The following is a 22,776-nucleotide window of genomic DNA, read 5'->3' on the forward strand; positions in this document are numbered from 1 at the left end:
TTCTTCGGTTTACCAGCTCCATCCACTAGCCAAAGAACCCAGCTTGAGCATTGAAATTTATTGGCCCTGCCTGCTGTCTCTCTAGCATTCTTTGCCACTACTGTCGCGCATCTTTCCAAGACAAGCCTCTCGATATCATAATAATCCCGGCCTACTCGACGTCGAATCTCGTAAGCGTCTTTTCAGTTTCCCAATTGTGTTCCGCGATTTTATTCCTGGTCCGAATGATTTTACCAAGTATTCAAGTTGGAGTGTTGTAGAAAGTTGGTGTCGAACATTAAGGACATGTATTCATCGCAACGAGTAAGAAACTCTTAGCGAATATGGATCCAGATGTCGTTAGTTTCGAATTTATAAGACGTTACACATCCTGTTTTAGTTCGTTCTCGGTTCGGAGGATAAAAAACAATGTAGGTGATTAAGTATAATGACCCGAGCGTACGGAGGGAACGTCGAATTACGTTGCCCTGGTTCTTTCCACCCACTCGAACTAGTTCCCCAAGCAGTTAGCGAAGGAACAAATACCATTACGCCCACCGATACGAAGCATACGCGCGTCGCCGCTTGACGAATCGCCGCCACGCCTGTCTGCCAGAGTGTTCACTGATCAGGAAGCCTATTCGCCGGCGGACAAATTGTTTCGACTGGCCGAATCGATCTCTTCCGTAGCAATCTGTCCGTAACACTGGCGAAATTGATGTCAAGGCCAGCCACAAGGCAACGTTTCAAATCACCAAACCAAAATCCTTCTATTTCGAATCCGTCAATCTCGAACGGACAAATTGCTTCGAAGACTCGACCGATCCAAATATTAATCTATTTCGAAACATCGAAACTGACGATTGCTTGAAAGACTAGACCGATCGAAATATTAATCCATTTCGTAGGATCGAACGTGTTCTCTGCATTTCTATCAAACTATGCGTCGCATTATAGTTTCCCATTGTTAGAAAGTCAGATGCCGAGAGTCACAGATGCTCGATGCAACCAACCATAGATACAAGGAAGAAGCGAGCTTGCGAATCTCACCATTTTCGTCGATCTATGGATAAACTGATATCCCGTGCAGCGATAGCGACGCTCTATCGCTCTGGTATTCCATTGTGCCTCGACGTTTTCCGCCAACAATGGCCATATCCAACGTTTGCAACGACGCGAACGCTGGTTGAGGCTGGGTCTGGCGCGCACGGTTATAGACTACTGTGAACAACGGGGACACTTAAGATTTTCGAGAATGCAGTCCGCCAGGTACGTTATAAAACAGCGTTTCAGACAGCAGGTGTTATTAAAAGAACGATATCGAGCGTTTGGAATACCTTCCCTTTAAGTAATCGTCGGTCTATTAGCTGTTTCCCCCCCGTTTCGGTGGAATTCCTGGTGATAACGATGTTGATTATAATTCTGCAGGAAGCTTTTTATTTCGTTCTCCTCTTCCTTTTTTCCCGGAAGAATTCGTTTTATCGGTTTCGTAAGATATTAATAGGAGGCTCGTCTTGCCTGTTCCATTCTTCGATGGCACTTTTCCTCCTCGCGGAGAAAACCTCTCGAACGAAGTTGGATTTAAAAATACTTCCCCTGTTCCTAGTAGCCATTCATTATTTAAAGCGAATCAAAAGAGTTTTAAGCAGGTAAAACTCGATTTAAAGGTACTTAGGTGCTTAAGCAGTGGCGCCTTAGGCGAGGAAGTTGGAAGGAAATTCGACGGGGAGATTCTTAAGTTCTTCGGAGTAGTTGGAGAACGTAGACTTGTTCCTACAAATCTGCTTTGTCAGTCGGCTAAAGAAATTAACTTGTTTAACGAAAATATTGTAAAATATTGGCAACGTTCGTGATCGGTCGGACGATAGAGAATTTCATGGAAATTCAAAAACGGAAAAATTTGATACTTCACGGTAGAAACGTGACATAGGGAAATTTATCGTACAATTTTCAATGTCCTTTGACAAGCTACCTCGATACACCATAAAACGTCGACGTTAAAAACCCGTGGGCGTTCCATTTTCCGGCGACACTAATGGGACTAAGCGATTGGAACGGTAAAAATTCCATGGTGACCTCGACGAAGCGCCGATAAAGTATCGCGATATACATCCGTTGCGACTTGCTGCAATTGCCGACACCAGTGGAATCGTAATGAGAATGCTCGGCGATTCGCGTGACTGGGGTGGTAATTTTTATTTTAGCGTCGAAGTACGGGCGAATTGTAGAGAAAATAGGCTAGAGAATTTATGGTTATCCCGAGCAATTTAGCTACTGTGACGTTTGTCCAATTTGAGCGCGTCGACAGATAGTGAGGATGTTTAAACTTTCAATGCCTTCGATTCAGTGTTTCTGAGAAAGACATGTTCCTCCATTTCAGCGATCCAAGAAAGCTTTGTAGTGGCGAAATAGCTGTGCTTCTTTGGGATAGCTGGCTATTTCGAGAAGAGTGTCCAATAGCGTAAAGCGACGTAAAAGTAACGTAACACGTTCACAGTTTGAGACGAAACCGTATATCCTTGTTTTCAAATATTCAAGAAAACCATACACGCCTTTCATACGATAAAATGTCGAATAGGTAATATTAATCTTTCGATGATAAAAATTTCTTGCAAATACTTTACCTTCATACAACGCGTTATGCATTTACACGATGTTAGTTCCTCCAAAAGTTTTCATTTATCCAAAACTATCACGAACTCTGAGAACACCGATACCTTAATTCCATAATTTGCATACGATGATTTTTTCTAGATAGCAAAACGCAAAACAGAAACTCCAGAGCGACCAAGAAACGCTTCGGACACGATGCAGGCGGCGCGTCGAAGTACGCGGTCTCGCAATATCGCGAACGGTTGAAAATTCTATTATGACTCGGTTTTCGTGCATTTTAAACGGGCTAGAACTCGGTTCGTTTCTCTACATCGTTATCGTGAAAACGGTAAGCGTCACGACGCCTCGGGGTCGTCATTAGAGGCGAGCAAGTCGCGATTTCATTACCGACACTCAACCTTAGGCGCCGCAGTCAGCTATTGCACATTGTATTCCACGCGTTATGCAGATGCAGCTCCGCATTACGCAATTCTAAACAGCACGCAGATCTGTATTAACTGCGAGAATTTTGGGGAACAGGCTTGCTCGCTGTTATCTCTGATCGCTTTTTCAACTTTGGTTTACCTTTGTTGCTTTATCAAATCGTTTTCCATTCGTTGCTCAGAGCGAAAAACAAACTTAACACAATATGGGATTGTCTGATTCAGTGTGATGTTTGAATTAAACTCAAATCAAGCAACGAAGAATCCTTAAGGAAACGTTATGTTGGAATTATGTGGCGAGTCAAGATGTGATTTGGGACAAAGTCCAGAGAGAAGCACAATTCAGTCTACACACACTTGCTGAATTTTATGTGTGAATTTATTGAGAGAAAGTAAGAACACATTTTACCGCGGAATTGTGTATTCTGCATTTACGTACATTTAACTTCAACAAAATGCAATTATTAAGTATATTAAATTTTGTACCATTTAATAGCACTTTCGTATGTCTACAAAAATTTTCTGCTAAGAAAATGAGATGTATATAGAATGTGACAAAAAGAGGTTTCATCGGAAACAAAGGTATAGGTATTTAGAAATATTTTTCGTAGTCACTGTACAAGTTTGATCATTCTCAGCCAGGGTGAAGTCATGTTTGAAGTTTAAATACTAGAACAGCAACTCTATCTTAACCTAATTCCTTGCCAAGGGAGGAAATGATAAGAAACGCACAAAGAGGTACACTTGCTTCTGATTCGCCAGATCCAAGTCCCGGTGGCACAAAGGAATCATTTTCCATCCACCTGGAGAAAAGCAGCTTGAGTTCCCCTGTAAGTTGGAAGAACAACACCGTTAAGAGATCGCACTGAACGATCTGGAACGTGGCTGTAACGTCGATACGCAAACGAGGTGAAGTCGGTGGGTATGTGGGAAAGTCGGTATCTGGAAGTTGGAAACGCGATGCATAGTCGTCTCGTAACCCTTGGAATGAATTTCAGGACTTGTCGTGGAAGTTGGTCGCGATGATTTTGAGAACTCGTTACACCATCGAACTAGTCCGTGACCGGCGACCCGGAATTTTGATATTTCTCGCGGGGGCGAAACGGAACCACCCTGTGAAAAGCACGCGGTATGACCGCTTTATGAGAAAAGTCCTGATAGTGCTGCGAAAAAGAGAGGAGTTAAGTCCTTGAGAAGGGAACGTGGAAAGAAGCGTACAAAAGGTAAACCACGCGGAGGAAGAGCGTACGAGAGGCAGCGTGAGATGGGAAAAGAGAAAGAGCAGAAAGGAGCCAAGAATGGAATGACCCGCAATCTGCGATGATGTGTATGGCTTCCAGCTATGTATTTTACATACGCCTGGCGCATGTGAAAATGGACAGAGTGAATGGTAAAGGCCCCCGACTGACAAACTCCTCGGGGAAAATAGCTTTTTCCTATCGACCTGGAATGCTCGTTCTTAACCGTCCACACCACGGTGCGGCTCTTCTTAGTGGAACTTTCGGAGGTGGAAATTGTCGAAGAAACTCGCTGGTTTTTGGTAGAAGCAGAGCTGAGTAATAAAGCTGCATGAGTAGCTTCTCTGGTTGGCTGAATAATTGGTGAACTTGCGTGGCACATTTGGCCCACAAAAGATGCCAGGCAACTTGCTGGCAGAAATCTCTGTTTAACACTGGTGTATAGATGTCAACGAACCTGAGGAAATTTGATATTTTCACGGAATTTGACTACCGAGCGAGGAAATTTAGCGAACTAATGCGAAGGATTTTTATTGGAAATAATTGGATCGTGAGTTGAATTCATTTGCGAATCGGCTATTCGACTCGACCCGACGAATTTCAAAACGTACGGTGCACATAGCAGGGGCTTTCAGTATTTCAAACGTGCCACTGGATTTCCTATGCTTCGCTGAATATTAATTTATCTTTTGCCTCGAAAATTAAGCTGGTCGCGAGCGCGGCTTTCGCCCAGGCACAACGAGGAATAAGGCGAAATACAGTATCACGATCCTGCATAAGATAATAAGGACATCCGGGAACCAGGGACTTTTATGGCTGATCCATACAATTCATTACAGCCAGCAGGTATCTCTTACGAGCTTGCAGCTTTGCATGCGAGCCCTGGCTGTATTCACGGGAACGTAAGCACCGTGTAGTTTCTGCCTGCGCGGCGTGACGAGCGATCCTGTAGGATAAGCTTCGAACCATAGAGCGAAATCGCTTGAAAATTTAACGTTCTACGTGCTCTAATAATCGCCGAAGCTTCGTGAAACGCGCGACACAGCTGACTTCTGCTCACTGTCGTTGTATCCCTTGCCTTGATGAGCGACTATTATCGAACTCTCTTGCTTAATTAAATTTCCTATCTTACGAGAAGCCACGTGATAGTAAACTTCTGTTTTTCCATCTTTCTTCCCTCGAAGAAATTCAACATTCAACAAGATTTCATTTAACAATCGTATTACCGATATAAGCAGTTCTGCGTTCAAAATTCTGGGATTTAATAGTAAGTTTTTGAAACACATTTTTAGTATATCCTTGTTCGCTCGGAATTAGAATACTTTTCTCTTACGTGATCTCTGCATATTACCGATATCTGAGGAAAGAGATTGGTAAGGATTTCATATAGATTTTTACGTGTGGCTGTCCACCGAATAAATAAATTAAAGATAAAATAGAAAGCGATGAAATTTTCGTTAGAACAGCAAGAAAATCGGATGTTTTGTCAGAAAATATACGAAAGAGAAAAAGGAGGAGTAAAAGAAGAGCGATGAAAGTGTTTCGGAAAGTTTGATCTTATCGATGCGCGGCAAATCGGCTGCGATACACGAGCGAAAGTTTGGCGGATCGACGTGACCTATTTTACGAACGATCATGTACTTGGCGAAACGTAACAGCCGGTTGCATATTGAAATTTGATTCTACGTTGCCAAACATCGACCGCGCAGCTCTCCGATGCTGAAAACTTCCCGCAAACATTCGATCTTAAGTAGAACGTAAAAACGGCTCCATACGTAGGAGGGGATACTTTATGAACGTTATTTTCAGCGCATTTGTCCTACTTGCAGCCACCCTTCGTTCCAGGTCGCTTATAAAAGTTCAACTTCGATGGCTCGCGTTCCATTAGAACGCGCTTTAATTTATAATTTACGGAAACCACCGGCTTAACTTTGTAGTAGGAGCAAACTACCCGCGTTTTTCGAAAGTTGCTACCTTGGATGAGATGTCGAAGCTTTCGCAACTTTATGAATCCTCCTCCACTCACCGCGAGGATCCTAGCGAGGTCGTTTTTGTTGATAATTATCTCCCCGTGATGCAGTTAACCCGTACAATTCAACGCGATTTTAACAGTTATAATTTTTTCTTCTATTATGTTATGTGATAAAGAAACTTTTGAAAGCTTCTCTAGTCGAATGACTACGTAATCAGATTATTTCGTTCTCGTGCACTCGCCATAATTCATCGACAATTAAAACGGATGTGAACTATACAAGCTTCCTGAAACTTTGTTAGAGGATAGAGGAGAAATTGATTTGCAACGAAACGGAAAAGGGAAACTACGTCGGGGTAAATAACGGTGGTGAAGCGCGATATCAGTCGGATTAATGATACTCGGACCAACAACGAGCCGTGGCGGGCTAATAACGCTGGCAACAACAGGCCAGAACTCTCAGGAATTGGTTTATTCCCCGACGCTCGCCGAATGTTAAAGTGTATTACATAGATTTCCGCGCTGACGGCCACGGCTCGCTCCACCCTACACCCTCTACCTTCCACTCTTAGGGAGAGGCAAGTTAATATTGTCGGTGGTGCTATCGAATTTACACGGAGAATAAAAATACCGATAATCATCCCCACTGTTTTTCAACGTGGAAACTATCAAGCTGCAACTTTCGATTGCGTTCCCTGCATTTTTTATAGTTTCTATTATTTGCAAAAATAATTTCTAACGGTGAGACGTGGTAAAAAAATTTAAGCGAATACGGACAAATATGGAATGGTTTGTTTAACAAGTATAGGGGAGAGCACGACTCGCGAAAGAATTGCGAATTGAATCGGCTCAAAAGATGGCTGTTAACCGATTAAATTTTATATTTTTTGTACGATGTGGTTAAAGCACGAGAAGCGATGAAAGTTTTTGTATCTCGATGGGAACACCGATGTGGAAATTGATCAGTCACAGAAATTGATTAAAAACGAAATTGGATAAGAGGGAAAAGTTACTCGACTGGGTGTTAAATGATTCAGGATTAATCTATTTAAACTCCTTGGATAGGCAGCAATTAATTTTCTATTCTGTTGTAACTTAATGTTCGAAGGTTAATTTCACTTCTACGTTCGGGGTATTGTCTCGTTGAAACGCTTAAAACCAGTGAATTTCATTCACGTAGCTGATATCGCTTGCGAAAAATAGTTTCCATTTGCGACCACGAGCGTCGAATTTTTTGCTAATTGAACAAAACAATACCTTGTGCGCACTTTGAATTTACAAGTACCAAAGAGATTCGTTACTCTCCTTCACAAAAGCTCGTGATGTTACCGACACGAACTACGCAAAATATTGCACGATTGTCCGGCAATCTGCGGAAAATAAACCGATCCTCGATTTGTTATCGAATAACAATCAAATGTATTGTGTCGCTAAATTATCGACGAACAATGTATCAAAATTTCTCCACCGCTTATATTGCACACAAAGACATATAATCTGACTCAAACAAGAGGAGTACACGATGAATCATATTTTCTATTCTTTTTTACAGAAAAGCAATTTTAAAATTCAGTACCTCTAAGCAATCAATTCCATTTTATCAAAATTGTCTTCTTATTTCGTTCCGGAACGAAACACGTTTTCTTTTCATTTTCCTTATATTATCCATTCATTTCTTGTTTATTTTTACTTATTTTCATTTGCAGTTATATCATGATAAAATTATTTTGCTTAGCCATAAAGTAGCATGACAAAGATGTACTCGTCATATTTTTCTCCTGTGAGCTTCGCATATTCTAACCACCAAGAAAGCTTAAAGCAAAAATTAAATTTGCAACATTTGTCAGATATTGTCCAAGAAAGCTGTGCGAAAGAGATAAAAACGCTCGACGAATAATTGTTTCGATCATGATCAACTTCTATTACGGCGCGTTTCCCCCTAATCCCACGGGGGAAAGCAGTTGTTTTTGGAAGGAATTGTGGACCGTATCTTTCCCCCGATTCGCGAAACCGCAATTGTCTGGGAGCAGCGGCGAGGCCGTAGAGATGGCGTGTCCCAAAACAACCACGCCGAAACCATCCCTCTGCATCCCAACTGCCGCCCCGAAATAACCTGGTGGCTGAAGTGGCTTCGTCGAATCATCCTATTTTCGTTACAGGCCAAGCCGGCTTACGTTGCCTGCTCCGCTCCCGGTTCCTGTGAAAAACACGTTCTTCCTTGCTGGGACGCACGCAAAATTAACGACGCTAATGATCGTCGCTACCAGGGCGACGCGAAGCCGAGTTAGAAAAATAATTACTCGGCTCGATGTCCCGTGAATATTAAGTTGCCGAGGTTTTACAGCTGTGTTCTATCTCTGTGGATTAATGTCGGCGATATAATGAAATTAATCGGTGTATCTCAAATTGCAGAGTGTAATTGAACAGCCATTCGAAAACATAGCTATATGCTAAATATATATTCTTCATAGATACATATGTGTGTCGAAATATATAATAATAATATTAATATATTTATATAATATAATAATATATTTATATAATATAATAATATATTTGTATAATATAATATGCTCATATTATGTTACTTCGAAATTTCATAAGTACTGTAATGAGGAACTTTAGAAATTTCATTAGTACTGTAAATTATGCAGAAACTTAAAGATGTTTAGTGCAGTCTTAAATCTTTACCTTTTAGAAATGCGAAGCATCGATCGAGTAATCGTTTCATGGAATCAACTATCGCGTCTTATACGCAATCACAAAATATCTTAATACTCGTGAACAAGTGCTCGTAATATCTTTAGAACCTCATTTGTTAATTAGTTCATTTGAAGTTTCATACGAGCAAACGTTTCGTTGCGGAATGCTATTTAGAAAACGTAAGATAGGATTTCGCGAGTTTGCGCGTTATGTTCAACATTCGTATAAACGTTGTAGTTCCCAAATGCGTCGAAAAAGATGGCGTACCACGATCTTCGTTATCGTTGCTTCTAACAGAAGATTCAAAGCGCTGGCGAAATTCATAGCCCCCTGTCCTTCGTAGGCAGTTTCGTAAATTTTGAACGGTGTGTACGGAGCGGTAACAATGGGCTCGATAATGATAACGCAAAGTTATCGCAGTGAACGGGTAAGGGGAAGATGAAAACGGAGATGGAAGTCTTAGGGCGGAGATTGTTTCACCGCTGGGCAAAGTATCGCGTGTACGGATCCGTTGCAAGTTTCACTGACTTCTGCGGCGAGAGTTTGTTCACCATCGCGTACCGCTATTTCATTTTCCAAAGATTTCCTCTCTTCGTAGAATGCCAGTCGTGAATCGTCTTTTCGCTACGTTCTCGCAGTTTCACGAATCATCCTTGATCTCGGATGAAGATTGTTTCTCCGGGAAACTGACGAAACGTTGAACATTTCTTCGAAATCCATTATTGTGAGAAAATGTAGTCTTTGGATAAGCTCTACTCGTTGAATCTTCCAGTGTCTTTTTTTTTAAATTGACAAGGTTCCTGGGAAACGATGCAGAACTGAGTCTCTCAGAAGCCAATTGACTTCACTTTTTCTTGCTTTCTTAATTTCATCACACAAATGTGCATTAAATTTTTAAGAAATAAATTACTTCCTCAAGTTCGTTCATCGCAAGAAGATTGAATAATATCATAATAGGAAATTCTAAGATAAAGTTAAAAAATATTGTTCGTAACATCGTTACTTTCCTGTATCGTTCAATTTACGAAGTTGATCATTGCGACTTCCGAATGGCTTAATTACGAGCCGTATAAATTATGTCAAAAGTTTCAGCCGTAGTTTTAATTGTATCGTAGTTACATTTCAGTCGATAATTTAGAATTTTATTAAAAAACACACTTGGAGGTTTACCTCAGTTTCTGCAAGTGTCCCAATACTTATGTACTTATTGTGTGTATATCTAAAACGTTGTAAGAAGATTTCTAGTTCATTAAATTCCCTGGCGACAAACCGTGTTCGTCTCATTTAGCTGGAAACGAGTGCTCCGGAGAAGCGGTAAATTCAGTGGAATCGCGTCGAGATTTTTCCCGTGGCGCAGTCACTTCGAAATTTCCCGGAGACAGAGAAAAATAATGCGCGATACGACATTCCCCGGGAGCATCGGATTATCCGTCACGCTTGGCTCGTACCGTTTGCATTTAAAGGCAACAAAACTGTTCCCATCTTGCTCCGGTTGTATTATATCGCAGAACAACGGCCTCTGCTGTTATTCCGCGTTTATCTCGCCCCTATACGCCAAGATTACGGTCACCTCTTTCGTTCGCGATCAGCTCTATCTTTTTCTTCGTTCACTTTGAGATACGACAGTCGACCGAGTCGGTCGCGTACTCTCCGGGATTAAAAGATGAGTGTCGAGGAAATTGCTGCTGTTGGATGCTGAATCACGGAGAATCGTTATGGAATTGGAAAGAGTCGCTTCGGATTTTGTTCGACAGAATGGACAAGTTAATTCAGAATTTTCCTTTGTCATTTTGCGTTTTTATTTGTATATAGAGACGAACTGTTCCTAGTAAAAATCGTTGTTGGGTTATAGAACTTTAAATAAATTATAATAATAAATTTGCTCCAAAATACTTATATTTAGAAGTTGACAAGACAGAGCAGTAGGAAACAGTGAGTTTTAATATATTACTTACTTTCTGGTGATACAGATTTGGTAATAAAATCATTACTAATTTCTTCCTGATCCTTGTAGTTCGGTACAGTTTTCGTCAGATCAATATGAGTATTATCAAACAGATAGGCCCCAGTTCACTAGCAGAGAAGATTTTCTGACACACTTTTGTTGTAAAGTTAAACAATGATACAAGCAAGCGAGATGAATTGAAATTCACGAAAACACCTGCAACTTTATGTAACGATATCTTCTCAAACATCGTCCTAACCCGCTAATTTCCCCGCTGTCCAAGATCAATGACAGCCGATTTACTCTAGACGAGCATAATTTGTCTATAGTTGTAAGTAGAATACAGTGTATCTCACCAATCGATCCTCTAAAAGAGACCTTCGTTGCAATCGATGATTAGTATTCCAGTGCTCGCGTCATAAACTGTGATCGTCCTGGATACAGCGACGTCGTCCTCCCCTCCCATTTGCTTGCTTGGGTCTGAAACTGGTATTCATCGCTTCGCTGGATGAAGGAAAAGAATCGTCTCCTTTCGTTTTCGTTTTCGTTTTGTATTATCGAGGTAAAAGACTCGGCCGTGGCGAAGACAATTACGAGCGCGTTGATCGAAGACACTTCGCCCTTCCATTTAGACCAGTTTCCTTTCGGCGACAAAGTCTGCCTCGTTATCCGCGCTCAACGAATTCTCGTGCTAGGTGCACGTGATGTCATTAAGTGGTTGTAAAACGGGATTGAACAGGAATTGAGTTTGCCTGGTTGCCTGCGCCGCGAAGTCTCCTGCAGTTCGGCTTGTTTCGTGTGACGTTTTGCTATAGAAGGAAATGGCTTCGATCTTCTACCGTTTACTATGATATTGATGCGATTTCGTTCTAAGAAATCGTTACTTTCAAATATGTAGCCTCGTTGTTCATACATATTAGGATATCTGTTGACTTTGTTACAAATCATTGTGATTAACCCAAATTGTTAGAATTTTGTATTTGTACAAGGTAACGATCCAAAGTACGTGGCAACAAATCGTGAAATTATTATATTTGCATGAATTTTAGAACGAAATAGACACCGTTGATGTAAAAATTGTGAAAAAAATTGAAGATGGATGAAATAGTTCAACGTTATAAATCAGACTTGTGAAATCATTTACAGCATGTCTTAATATTTACGAACGGAAGTGTACGTTCTTTGCTTCGAGCAGGTTTCCATTATTTACAGTTGGCTTCGTAGTTCTGGACTGCCATTCTCGGATTTTTCACCGTGCACCGGAAGTTATCGTATAAGAGAAAATAGAAAACGTTGAAATAATCGTCTGCTCGTGTTTTCTTCTTTGAGGCAGGCTTCAGAGGCGAACGAGGGTGAAATCTCAGTCATGTTGATCGAGGACACCTCATTCTTCCACTCGTTTGTTCCTCTAGCTGGTATCGGAGAAAAGTCTGAATTATTACATCGGTCCTCTGTCGACGTCAAGCAGGACGCTATGGGGTTTGAAACAATATCCCCTGCATCAGTTTGAAAGTCAGGTACAAAGTGCTCTCTTTCTATCTTTTCCTATGTTGAAGCTTCTTTTCCCCCGCATTATTATGGCCAGACACTGTGACTTGCAGAAACTTTGGCCCAAGTTCGGCACCGCAATATGGTCTTTTATCCTTCGCTCCTCTGTTCAAGTCTTTAACTTTCTCCTGAAAGACGACCCGAAGTTACGTGGAACGACACCCAAAGGCATTCTTTCAGAACACGTCCACCATCGGTCTCAGAATCTTGGCGAACTTCGCCCTTGTTGCATTTTTCCCCGTACAACTACCGAACGTGTTTGTTTCTTTTATAACTTCCTGTTACTATTTTGTTTTTCCGATTACCCTCATCAATCTTCGCCTTTTTTAGCCAACATTTTCAGAGTCACTAAGACCAATAACATTAGGTTGTTACTCTCCATCGATGTGTAAGTGACGTTCACTCACCTTCAGCTGATACACGTGTTTTTTCTACAATTTTTATGCACAACTCCTACTTTCCGTTTAGCGTACGGTTTTTCTCCTCTCGAGTACGAAGAAAACTTTCGCTCGAAAATTGTGTAACCTCTGAGAGGTAAATTTCGAGCATGGCAAAGAAAATAGGAGAAAACGTGAAACCTGACTAACTGGGGATTTGAGTTGAAGACTCTTAAGTTGAAAACTCCATCGTTTATGCGAAAGGCACGTTGAACTTTTTTTTAAAAACTTAAAGCCTTTTATAATTTGTCAGGCTGGGTGCCTGTTAACCGATATACTTTCTTTAAATTTAACGCAATCTCGACAAATTATTAATTTCTATTAAGCAAAATGTCAATTATCAAACTTATTATATTTGATCATTTTCAAAATCTCTCGGATTTTTCTGCTTTTTTATTTCCGTGTTCTAAATCATCCTACAAAACCCTCACCAGTGCAGCGGTTCCCGCGTTTTGAAATTCACAACTCGCGTGTTTTTATTCGACGCTGTACTCGCGTATCGTGAATGCGATACGAGAATCCCCCGAACGTTCCCAAACGCGATTACAAATAGCAAACGTTTGAATAACACACAAGTCTAGCGACGTAAGGCTGGATGAAATACGTACACGCGTGTGCCTCCTATCTCGCCGAAGACAGAAAGAAAGAAGTGGAAAGGGGGATGCACGCGGTTATAAAGCTCGGGTAATATTTTAACACGCGGCATTGTACTGACGGAATTGTAAAGGAAATAAATTATCGCGCCCAGGGGACCGGCCTCTCGCCGGTGTTTCCTCGTGGTCAGAACAATTCCGCGCAGAATCCACCTCGTCTCCCTCCTTCCCTCTCTCTCTCTTTCTCTCGTTCACCGTTTTCCTTGTTTTATCTCCCTAACCGTTGTTTTCCAAGGTAGAAAAGTTGCAAAAGAAAAGGGGGGTGCACTCGTAAAATCGTGTTTTCAAGAACCGCCGCGTTATTCATCGCCGAAATATCGCGAGACGCTTTTTTATCGTTCGTGCTAGTAGTAAAACTCCTTTAAAGCGCGACGTGACGCTGAAATTGTTATTTATGGAAAGACACGCGCAGTTAGAGAGTGTATACGGATGAGATACTAAAACGAATATTCTCGATTCTTCTTTCGAAACGTTTTGACGAGGAATGGAAACCTGTTCCTCTTGGATTATGCTTTTGTTATATCAGTCGGTTCTTATAGAAATTCATTGTCAGTCTTTCGTTGCAAATTCCTGTTGTTGCTCTCATGTCATATACATATGTATAAACGTATATGTGATCGTATAGTACGGATGTTAGTTCAATACCTAGAAATCTTTGCATCACGCAATTCGAGACAAACATCCCCAAAAATTACTCTATTCTGCGTGGCAATTTTCTCGAATTTCATCAAGTCCATTCTAATTTTTCATTTCTCCTATAAGTTTACTTGTTTAAAACATGTGCTCGATTTTATGAACGAAGTTGAGGAACAAACGAGGCAAACACTAGGCGGAAAGTGGCGTGCCGAATTTCCAATTCTCTGTGTATTATCCCAGATTACCGTAGGGAACATGGCATTTTTTTGAGATATCCGCTGATACCATGGAGCGGTAACGGAAGAGGATTAATTCGAGCACCCTAACCGTATGATGCGTCCGTCACATTTGGGAGCCGCTGCTAAGCTGCGCACCACCTGTGCCGTTTGAAATTGGATAAATAGCGTGGACAGCTCTCTTTGGCATGTCTGTGAGATTTTCCGCCACTCCTCATCTGGGATATCTCGCCTAACCGTGACGACAGTCTCGCCACCCACTATTTTTTCGCGCTTCGAGTCCTTTTTTGTTTTATCTCATCGCACTCGTCGACCATGAAATTTTCGCAATTTTATGCTTCGACAAAATGGCGTTACTCATTGACTATCAAATCCCCAAAATTGCTATTCCATTATAAATGATATGCTAAGCACTTGAGACATTTTTTAACAGACTGTCTAAGACGAACGAAAAGATGATTTATCAGATTCCGAAAGTCGTGACTGCAAGTACGTGGAACTGGCGGAAGCTCTTTCTCTTTGTGGATTCGCACAGCTTGGCGAATTGCTCGTTGTTAAAACCGCACTCGTTTCTCTGGCATTTTCTACGACGTTTCGCGTTACGAAACGTGATTCAGGACGGAAAAATTGCAAACCGATCAGCATTCTTCTCGCGTATATTGAACAGTCAGAATTCAAAATTTCTCTTTATCCAAGGAAAATTTCAACGATATTATCGCATTGCCAAACGCAGTTTGACCAAATTATTTAAAACGTGCTGTGTCAATTCAGAGTATTTACCAAGTTTAAATTGTAAACCAAGGAGACCTGTTTATTTGAAAAATATCTGGAAGACCTGTCCCTGACAGAAGTTTTCTGGCGTGCAATCAGACTACGTCGAGCTTTCCCACGTGAGAATTTCCGCCCCGTACGCTCCGAATACGAGCGTCAAAGGTTCCCTTTTCCGTAAGAGAAACGTTTGTCGCGCATATTTACCGTGGATTTTGAAGCGTGTGTGCCCGTCTCTCACGGCTGCGTCGCTTTCTTCGCGGCGATAAGTTGGGCGAACCCCCTCTCAAAGCTCTCTTTCATCGCGCTCACATATCTATCCACGTATAGAAATCGCGAATGGTTATGACAGTCGATTCAATGCTTTCCGCGCCTTTGGATGAGGCCAGGCGAAAACGCGAACGCCTTCAGGCTGTCGTTAATGCCATCGCGGTTGTCGACTGATCAGCGACACGGCCTGCCAGCTGCCATTGTGCCATTTTCGTGTCTTCGTACACCCATTCTAACACCCATTCTTATACGACGAAGAATGCGTTCTTTGCAAGTAAATGTGAATCATACGAAAAAGACACGTTATGTGACAGTTTTCTGTTTTTCATTTTAAAATCCAATACCTTGTCAACCAGTCACATATTACCAAAATTGGATTTTTATCGAATTTGGTTGTGGAGTTCTTTTTGAAACGTATGTACATCAAAAATATTGATTTCTTAGCTCTTTCGAAAGGTATTGATTCTCATACGATAGCTCTTACATAACACTATGTGAAATAGTTTCCCATGGCAAAAAATTTTGTATTTGTGGGTTGAGAATAGGTCGTTTCTCTTTTTAAGGCAAGCGATAACTACTCCCTTTTTGACTATTAAATAACATGGAATTTAAAGAAATCAACAAAATTGTGTTTTTCATACTTCTCCACTGCAATTTTCAAATCGTCTCAAGCATAGCGCAGTGACACGATGAATGAAAGGAAATTTGTAACTTCGTTGTGTATAATCGTTCTCGGAAAGACAAACGACGACAGCGCCGAAATTTTGCAGTTCATGATGGTGGTGCGATATAATAGAACAATTACCAACAAAGCTTCTCCGCGCGGCCATTTTTCCACTGGCTAAAAATTTATCGAAGGGGGCCGATTGTTGCCGGCGTTCCTGACAAAACGTCCGAGAAATCGGCACTCTTTAATTTCTCTACGGAAATAATGACAAGGGAGAGAGGGAGAAAGAGAAAGAGAGAGATAGGGAGCGAGTGAAATTAATTAGTGCAGTGCAACCGGTTTTTCCTAGCGTCCAAACAACGAGAAAACTTCTGTACGAAGTTTCTCATTGTACATGGTATTTTATAATTAATAAGCGCCATGGGAATTTGCGTTTTTGTTTGTTTATCGTTTCTGAACGCCATTACGACGTACACCAGTTAGCCTGCCAGATGGAAATAATTCCAGGATCAAAGAAAGAAAACCCATTTGTTTGGTAATCAAGCGTCAAGAACGTTTCCTTCGCTTTTCTGCTGAAAAACGTTCGATTTCAATTGAACGTTTTAATCACGTTGTGACTTTCGCGAAATGTATGAAAAGTCGCGTTTCCTTTCCAACCTCTCAGCAGAATTTCATTCTTCGTCGATGACTTGGAGATTTTTTTTCAATGAACTTCTTCTCTCTTTCCTTTTTCTTCGTCTTTTCCTTCTTTTTTCATTTGGAGCTTGCAAGATTTCTCTTCATCGATTTACATTCATGCAGCACCCGTAGCTCCCTTCGTTGTATTTTTACTTCATTGTGTCCTCTCGCGTGAAATTCAGTAATGAAGCAGAAACGCAGCCCTTAACGCCGACAGGCTGAAAAGCTCGGTTTCCATTCGCCATCGTTCGTCGCGATTAACCAACTGAACACGCTCTGATCGCACGTTCGACGCCTTTCGGGGAAAAGCTATCACGGTGGGAGGAACACGTAACGCGAACGTGTTCCTATAAAATAACACACAATACCGGATGATTGCAGTGTTCAGCGTATCGAAACCCGTTGCGAGAACTTGCTGCCTTTATCCCGAGAATAACGGTTCGATCAGAAGCATGCAGATTTATGTAATGCCTCGGAGGGCGAACCGTTTTCCCACGGCGATTGTTATCGCGGTAAGTATAATAACGGTCACGTCTCTCGTTTTCGATAGCGTTTTCAATTCTCGTTAAAACGAACGGTTTAAGTAACGTACACCGTCGTTAGTAAGTATTAGGGCACTTACTGATTCCGTATAGAACGTGCGAATTGAGTCGAACTAATATATTTGTCTAAAACAATGTTTCAGAATACGTAAAGGAAAATGTACGAAAACTGTGATAATTAGTGAAACTTTTTATAACATTCTTTATATCACAAGGTTTTAAACGAAATATAGCAATTGCAGATGTTTTAACGAGTTTCGAGAATTTTTTGTGGTTTATCTTATTCCCTGTAAGTGTCCTAACGTTTTTGATCGGGGTGTAAATATGAAACACGAAGATTTTTATTTTTTATATATTTCTGACTGTCTGAAAAGCGGTTATAAACTTTCTGGAAGGTTTAACGAATTCTGAAAACTTTGATGGAAGCTGCTGAAGTCACTGCGTTTGAATTTAAGAGCGGAGAGCAACAAAAAGAAACTGCAGATTCTTTTATCGACTAAATAAGAAAGGATTCCGGCTTCATTATTCTAGCATTGTTCGACGGATGCCTTTCAAGGAGAAGCAGAAAGAAATCGTTTCAATAACGATCGCGAGACAATAAAAAATATCTTTACCTTGGAATAAAAGCGATCGATGTCGAAGAACACGGACGCGATGTCGTTTCATTTCACGTGCAAGAAAGGAAACGGACGTTAAAAGCTTGGCTCGACGACGTGAACCGGTCCGCGAATCGCGGTGTTAACTTAATTAAACGCAGTTTTAAATTGGCGTCGCAGAGAGAAAGGTGAATGGCGTGCCTTCTGCCATCGATTAATTTGCTAATTTATAACGAGGAAATTTTCCGATGCAGACTAATTGAAACGTTGCCGCGTCACTGAGAATAATGTCCGCACTTGTTCCGTTTATTTCGTTGTGGCACGCCACGAGTTTTCTCTCTCTCTCTCTCTCTCTCTCCCATTTGTAACACGTTAAAACAACTTTTGCATAATTCCGAGTTCGCTGAATATTATATTTTATGTATACCACATGCGTCTCGTTTTTTTCATTCGATTTACGTCGGCAGACAGTTCTCTGCGACGAATAGAGCGTGTAATCAACCCTTTTAAACACGGATCAGAATCAACAAAATCATACGATAAATTGTTATTTAAAGAGGAGTGGTCACACCTGTCTACGTTGCGAATATTTATATTTTTTTATTTGCGGGGTAAACTCGTCATATTGTTATACATGGAGTTCGAAGGAAATTAGTATAATTAAACTGCGGATGTTTATTGTACGTTTGTTGAGAATTTAAATAAGGAAAAATGTGAAAATGTGAAAATGTGAAAATGTACATAATGTGCAAAAAAGCATACAAAGTATCCGTAGTAAAATATGTACTCGAAATAATAATATTTCGAGGGTGAAAGAAATTTCTATTCATGTTCCAGTGGTTTAGCGTTATGATCGTGTGAATATGAATTTCTATAAAAATTCACAGTCCAACCATAGTACACGCCATAGAGAGTGTTTCCAAGATGATAAGGATTAACTAAATAGATCATTTTCTGAAGAACAAAGTTGGTACGATTAATCATTCAAGAGCTGTATACAATATATTTGAATGTTTCTTCAAGTATATAATAAGTACAATATATAAGCAAAATACGAGAATGTAAATTGAAGAATATACAACTTAAAACATGTTCTTCAAATTGAAATGTCAGGCAAATGTAACCAATGTGACCGAGAGTACTAAAAATTCTCACTATGCGTTTGAAAGATTTTCCATTTCTTTAATACACCTCGAAGAAGGATTTTTCTATGAAATACCATTACCACGGGATAACATAGATATATCCTGGAAAGATTATCGAAGAATTTCTATGGTCCCTTTTGTTCGAAGATAAAAATGTCGTGTATGATGAACGGCTGTGCTGATACGTGCAAGTTTTATTTCGTTGACGTTTTGTCTCACAGACATAGAACAAGCAAACCAATTTTGCATAAAATTTATGGGTGGAGGAACATCCTCTCTAGAGAAATTCCCGTCTGCATTTCCGGCGAGTGCTCGTAGAGATAGATTTTACAAGGAAATAAGGTTGTCTTCTTAAAAACTGCTGCGTTTACAGCAAAGTAAAAGCAGGTCGCTTTTATGACAGAACGAAGGAAACGAAAGATGATTTGCGTTTCCTCTAATCATCGATTCGTTCGTAAAAATGTTCGTAAATATGATTCTTAGTTAGAACAGAATAACTCGGATAATTACGTCTCATCTGTTCTCGCGTTTCTCCTCTCTTTTTTCCCGCCCCATTGATATTTCTCGCTGAAACAAGGAGAAATAATACATTTTGCGAAGAGCAGGATGGAAATATCGTCAAAATTGTCTTCGTAGCGTCGCAACACAGAAAATTTGTGCAAGATGAAGAAACAAATTTCACAGAAATTGCTCGTGACACGGATTGCGAAAAAATCGAATCAGGTCAAAGGAGTAGTTGCTTCTAAGGCGCTGTTTGACTGGTGCTACTAAAAATCGAACGACGCGAGAGGAAAAAGTTTCTTACGGTTTATTTTTCTATCGAGGCGCCGAACTATTCAGCTCCGACTTTCTTTGATGCTCGTTCCTCTTCCATCTCCTCTTCGTAATAATGCAGAGAAGTAATCAAACGATACAAAAACCCGAGTATACGTAAAGTCTATTATAGAATGCCCGTGTGATGTTCGATTTTTCGATTGGTCGATGGTCTGATTTTTTGTCAAGTGACATTAAAACGCATTGACCAGTCCCTCGCATTAAAATAATTCCCCAGTATGCGCTATGTGCGTGTGCTCGGTCCCCAGCCTATAAACCAGTATCCCGTCCGATGGAGGACGATAATTTATATCCGGGAATAGAGGATCCCCGACAGAATCCAAGGACAGAGAGACAGAGAGAGAGAGAGAGAGAGAGAGAGAAGAAAAGAGAAGAGGAGGAGAGAAAGAGAGGGGAAATTTACACAGCAGTTGTAGTAGATCGACGCGCTTCAGATCTCCCCTGCTCGCGCTCGAGAATTTGTGCAATCTGATTTCGGGCTGAGAGAGGGTTATTCCTCTCCATTATTTCATTAAAAGGCTGAATCATGCCTGGTACGACCATACAGCCGATTTCCACAATTGAAATTTTCCACTAAACGTTAACTACGATCCACTGACTCGTATGGAAATTTTTTTCGGACATGAGGCGACTTTTGTCGATTTTAAGATCACCGAACAAGAAAATGATAATTCTCGTTCATTTCGCAGATGGCAAAAAGATAGCGCGCGAGACCTTTCAGCGCTCGATTCGCATGGAAAATCACGTTTAATCGTGGCGCGATAATGTGATGTATCACGAAATATCTTCGCGGATGACGTTCCTAGAGACGATATTTCAAACCGGCTCGTTTATCAAACTTTTTTGCAATAAGACAATGCCGCATCTTAACGGCTCCTTGACTAATATTTTCACCGTGATTAATGTCTTCCGAGATATTATTCCTCTGTGCGCTGGCTACGATGCTTTCCGTCCCCCCCCTTTTTTCACTATCGTAAGTACTTGCAATCCCTCACGTAATCATTTTAAGTTACGTTAAAATGGAATGGCTTATTTAATTCGAATGAAATGTTAAACTTTTCGAACAGAGTAGAACTTTATTTACACGGACGAAATGTTACTTGTAATTAGTGCCTGATTAATTGAAGTTTATGATTCACAATCTTCCTTGTTATCTCAAAATATATATTCTGTGTCAGAGTTAGTTAAACTTTGCAGGTTGCCTGCTTCCACTATGAGTCTGTTTGTCTCCCGCAGATTTATATAAACGGAGTTCTACTGTATCTCGCTAGAGAAAGGTGCCAAGAGTACAATTAAAAATATTTCATGGAAAAAATACTTTAAAAGAGCTAGAATTGGAAAATAAGGGAGGGGAAGAAAAAAGCACTTCGAGTAAGTGACAAGTGAGGTAGAAATACGCTTTTTCCAATCACAAGTTCATCAAAAAGCGCTTTGAAAATCGCGGTAGCTGGCAGGGAAAACGTGTGACGAGCCTCGGGACGTTGCGGCTAGCGTTCGCCGCGTCGACAAAAATTGAAGAAAAAGCGTGACGAAACGGTGAAAATGCAAATGACAATGGTTGCTCTCTCTCTTTCCCTAAGTCTTTACCGAATAATAGCGTATTTTTCAATTAAACACTACCTATTTTTGTTTCCGCGCGACGCAGCCCGACACAAAGGGTGTTCCATTAATTCGAGATCACTTTGTCCTCTCTTCTAGAGCGAACGCACGATGGAACGAGGCGACGAGAAGAGAAAAGGTCGATCAGGTCCGTCCAGTTAGAAAAACTGCGACGACCAAGCAGGAAGCTCGCGAGCATTAAGTTTTTGTATCGTTGGAGATTGGCGAAGGCATGAAGCTCTCGCTGTTAAGTACAAAGAGCCCTTTCTTTCTCTATCCATTCGGGCTTCTTCGTTTCTTTCTGCCTCTGTAGCTATCCAATGGGCTGAATGACGGGCTATGAGCTCTCTTGCAAGGCATATGTTAATAGAACACGCGTGATATCTGATGAGTGCGAGAGTTAAGTACTCCAGCAGCCAATTTCCACGGAAATCACGTAGCATCAAAATCAGAAATAATTAGTTCCTCGAGACGATCGGTTCGTGAACAGCTTCGGACCAATAACCCGTTTATATCGCTTCGGAGGAAGAGATGATGGACGTTCTGCCTTTTTTCCTTCGAATTTTCGAGTGATACTCGAGCGTTATTAATGGAAGTGCTGTAACGAAGTATTGATATGATTTTATTCACTAATCCACACGCGCCGTTGAACGGCTTGCGATAACGTTATTTCTGATATTATATCGTCGTTTTTCATTACACGCACGTACGACTTTCCAAACACGGGATACCGTTCCATTCGATCGAGCACGAGAGAACGTTGCAATGTTGTTGGTGAAATTCTGATGATTTTGTGCCAGATGTAGTTTCAACCAGCATGTCCTGCGTACATACACACGCGAAGCACCGTCAGCTTTGATTCGCATTTACGAGCTGACGCGCTGAGCTGCTTTCGCCACTTCATTACGATATTTGATCATGCAAAGCCAACGTATCGACGAATCTGCAAATTCCGGACGGAGGAGCGCAGTGTCTGCGAGTCTGAGCAGACTTTTCGCGGTTTCCAGTTACCAAGCTAACGATGCTGTCCCGGGATTTCCAGTGTCTCTGCTCGTTTTGTTCGAGCTCGTCGATATTCATGTTTAGCTGCATCTAGATATCTGGAACAATACGTTAATTAAAAAATAGGTAAGGAAGAGAGTTATTTTGAGGAGACGTGCTCGCCGCGCAACAATACCAGCTATTTTATCAACAATTCCTACGATTCCGCTACCATTTTCGTTGCCGACGACCAAGTTAAATTAGATTCGAGAACTTCAGAATTCAATTAAGAAACAACAACAAAGTTTTCTCCG

At 41.0% G+C, this 22,776-nt stretch overlaps 1 protein-coding gene across 2 annotated transcripts in view; it reads right to left on the minus strand.

Annotated features, from left to right (window-relative positions):
* The window catches only part of LOC138187478 (protein artichoke), an 89,213-nt gene that overhangs the window by 33,976 nt on the left and 32,461 nt on the right, over positions 1-22,776 (minus strand). Inside the window, exon 1 of one of the 2 annotated variants that reach the window (XM_069128310.1) lies at positions 21,503-22,434. The exons of the other annotated variant lie outside the window; for it this stretch is intronic. The gene's annotated coding sequence lies outside the window, so the exon portion shown is untranslated. Of the gene's footprint in view, positions 1-21,502; positions 22,435-22,776 lie in introns of those variants that run through there. 2 annotated transcript variants of the gene reach the window in all.

Source organism: Bombus flavifrons, chromosome 15, assembly GCF_040668555.2.
Source record: "Bombus flavifrons isolate JBK064 chromosome 15, iyBomFlav1_principal, whole genome shotgun sequence".
NCBI classification, from domain to species: domain Eukaryota; kingdom Metazoa; phylum Arthropoda; class Insecta; order Hymenoptera; family Apidae; genus Bombus; species Bombus flavifrons.